A 3,603-nucleotide genomic window follows, 5' to 3' on the forward strand; every position below is an offset into this window, starting at 1 on the left:
TGGGAGTTATTTTGTTTGTTTTTTTATGAAACTCACTGTACACCAAACTTGAAATTACCTAGGATCGGAAAGGATTTCAATCCCCACATTTGTGGGCAATACACACTGTTTTTTTTTCAATCACACTTTCGTTTCTTGTAAGTTGTAGCCAATGATAAGGTGTGTGTGCCTTAATAGACTGACATAAAACTATAAAGTTACTCACACTCTCATTTCCAGCAATACTGGAGCGACACTCATCAAAATGATCCCTCGGAGCAGTTATTGGGAGATGTCGGTGACATATTTTGCATTCCTCGGTAGTAAGTGTTCATTTGGTCATTGTCCTTGTCCATTGGAATGTTTTCTTGAATGGGTCGTAAGTACATTCTGGATGTGGATACAGCTTTAAGATCTTGTGCACAGCAAGGACCAATATGTACTACTACTAATGTAGACCGTGAACGTTGTTCATTCCGAGGAATTTCAAAGCCTCCACCTTTTTCCAGCTTTGGATATGCCCTGTTAATAGCAGTATAGAAAAATAACAGTTACTTTTGAATGACCTTCTTGTCAAGATTTCAGTGCCAGTCCTCAGTTGAAACAGAAATTAAATTCGTCACTACATCTTGCCCTTTGCCATCCTATAACTAGAATGGCAAAGCCGCCATGGCTCGCAATCCAAGGCGGGGAGGCCGAGGGTAGGGTTGGGGATGGGGACTATGGACGGGGATCCCGGCTGAGGATGATGTGCCACGGTGTGGGGATCATTTATTCTAAATGCCATCCAAAAAGTCAACCAATGTACTTTCATACAAACGTACATGTACATTGGTGGGCTGCCACGGCACTATAAATCTTTTATTGTTAGGGTAATAAGGAAAGAGTTGTAGGAACTTTTTCCAGCCCCTGCAGCATCTTCGGTCCCCAAAGGAGCATGGTAGAGCATGTATGTAGTCCCCATAAGTGCGAAACAAGAATGGGTGTACATGTACAGACACACCACCAAACCCTTTCCCAAACCCCACCCTTACCTTAATGTCCATCCCCACCCCACCTACAACCCCTACATGTATCTCCCCCATCCTCCACTACGGTCACCAGGCATGCAACTGGGAAGTCACAAAAAAGCGGAAATTCACATCTTTCAAGACATTGTAGTGTTTTTCTATTTTCAACGGCACACATGGGAAATCAAAAAAAGAGGAAATCAGCTGATCCGGTAAAAGTGTCATGCCTGACTTCCCAAACCCCCTACCCCACCCACCCCAATTACCCATCTACAGCCCATCCCCTACACGTTCCCTCCCTACCCAAATCCCCTACATCCACGTCCCTAACCCCCTACATCCACCCAAACCTCTACACCCACTGACACAATCTTCTCCATATCCAACATCACCCCCCCCCCCCCCCCCCACACACACACACTCCCACATGGGTCATTCTATGTCAAATCACACAATGGATTAAACCCCACATGTGCTTATAGATGTGGGGTAATTTAGGCTGGAAAAGTTGAAATTATTAGTTTTTTCAATTCTCATCACTTAAACCCAGTATCATAACAATTGACAAGGTCAAATTCAAGGTCGAAGTAAAGGTGAACAGGCCATTATACTTAAAATAACCCCGAAATGAAAAACAAATGGTAAATTTGGATTTGAAAATTGGCAGCCACACAAAAAACATTGGTCGGATGGCACTAAAACTTAAAATGTAAGCTTTTTCAGCTTAAATTACCCCATAAACTAAATATGAACCAAATGGGGGATGGATTTTGATGGACTTGGGGGGTGGTTAGGGGGTTATGGTTAATGTGCATGTTAACATCATGGCTGAGAAGTCAGAATGCCTGTTTCGAGAGGAGGATTAAATATTGTACTTACTTATACAATGCATCTTGCACTTCTTCAGCAGAACCATCCTTGGGGAATTGCACAGTTTTTCTCCCAGGCCAGCTTGTTTGAGAATCATCTTGTCTTCCAAACTTGGCTCAAAATCCCCATGCCTGTCTGGCAGGCACACAATGGTCCTTGTAAAAGTCCCACGTGCAACTTGCCCTGATTTGCAAGAACATGACCCAAAACAGTTAACAAATAAACCTGCCAATGGATGAAATTATTTTAACAGTGAAAATAGTTGCAATAAGCCCTGACAATAATTTGACAGGACTTTACCTTGTTTCTTTTGGTATTGTTTGCAAAGCTTTGCTAATTTCACAAATACAAATTCAATTCCATTTACACCGTGTTACCTGGGTTTGGAAACTTTAAAAAAATCTGTCTTGAAAGTACAGTGGAATCACAGCTGTTTTAGTGTTGAACAAAGACATCATCCTCCATAACGTTCTAACAAACTGGCAATTGTTTCACATTTACACAGCTGTATTTAACTGATCTTGAGTAAATACCAATCTATAAGGCATGTATGAGGCATGTATGAGCCTAGGAGGCCTGTTAGACCCCAATTGTAAATAAATATGGTTGTGTTGTAAAGCAGTTATATTACTTCATATTTTTTGTCTCCTCCGCTGTAGTTTACTCTTAAATGTTGAAAAGTTCTCATGTGACTTTGTAGTATCCTGAGTACAATTTCTCACAGCACACCATTTGGGAACACAATTCAATAAAACACCCACAAGTGCATTATGGTAAATAAGCACATGGAAAGTTGTTGAACATGACAGTAGAGTTTGAACAAAAGTACACAGTTTGTCTCCGGTCTATTTCATTCATTTACGTTGTCCAAAGAAACAGTACACTGGCGACGAGGATTTACAGACATGTAACAGTTTATAGAACTACTGAACAGGAATTTTTCGACTACGGTTGAAGTGATTTTGGTAGAATTTATCAAGGTAGCATGCACCATTTGCTTTGCCTGGAATTTAAAACAATAAATGGTTGAAGGAATTCATAGTTTGCCTCCTTTACTTCCTTCAGGCCACACAAAGCAATTAATATAATCAGGAAATTATCAGGTTATGAAACCAGAAAACATATACTTGGATTATAGCCTTATACTCATTCACTGATGTGTAACCATATTGCAAATAAAATGTGGACTCACTCAATTTAATACATTTGGTCCTGTGTTTGAAATAGTCAGGTTTTTCCAATGATTGCCGACCGGCTATTGTTGAAAACTGATACAAAATTCAAGTTTTCTTGAAAACAACAGCACACCAGGTGCCGTTATTTCACAGGATGCTTGAGATTATTACTCACAATCAAGTAAGGTACTTGAAACTAATTCAATAGTTTTGTTTTTGATGTTTGCAAATTGTGTTTACAACCTTCAATTAGGCCACCAATGTTACACACATTATAATTGAAAACTTACTTTGACGCTGATGGCCTCCAGCTGATGGTCTGCCATAAGGCACATTTGATGGGAACCTCCCTCGAGGATGAAAAAATGAAAAAAAGAAATGATGTTATACAGGTACAACTATGTCAGATACCTAGATAATGGACTAGATGTAAATCTACGCATCATGCTGTGGAGTAAAACTATGAGATATTAAGGACGTAACTTGATCTTGAGTGTACCAGTAACCATGGAGGAATAAGAACACATTCCTCCATGGTGTAACCATGAAGCTATAGTGTAATAGGTTCT

At 40.0% G+C, this 3,603-nt stretch overlaps 1 long non-coding RNA gene across 1 annotated transcript; it reads right to left on the reverse strand.

Moving 5' to 3' along the window:
- Positions 1-210: 210 nt before the first annotated feature.
- Positions 211-3,391, reverse strand: LOC119734036. Its single transcript, XR_005272014.1, has 3 exons — positions 3,325-3,391; positions 1,869-2,042; positions 211-501 (listed from the first exon to the last, which is right to left on the reverse strand). It is a non-coding gene; the product is annotated as an uncharacterized LOC119734036 (long non-coding RNA).
- Positions 3,392-3,603: the final 212 nt, after the last annotated feature.

This window comes from Patiria miniata, unplaced genomic scaffold (genome assembly GCF_015706575.1).
Source record: "Patiria miniata isolate m_02_andy unplaced genomic scaffold, ASM1570657v1 HiC_scaffold_26, whole genome shotgun sequence".
In the NCBI taxonomy this organism is placed as follows: Eukaryota; Metazoa; Echinodermata; class Asteroidea; order Valvatida; family Asterinidae; genus Patiria; species Patiria miniata.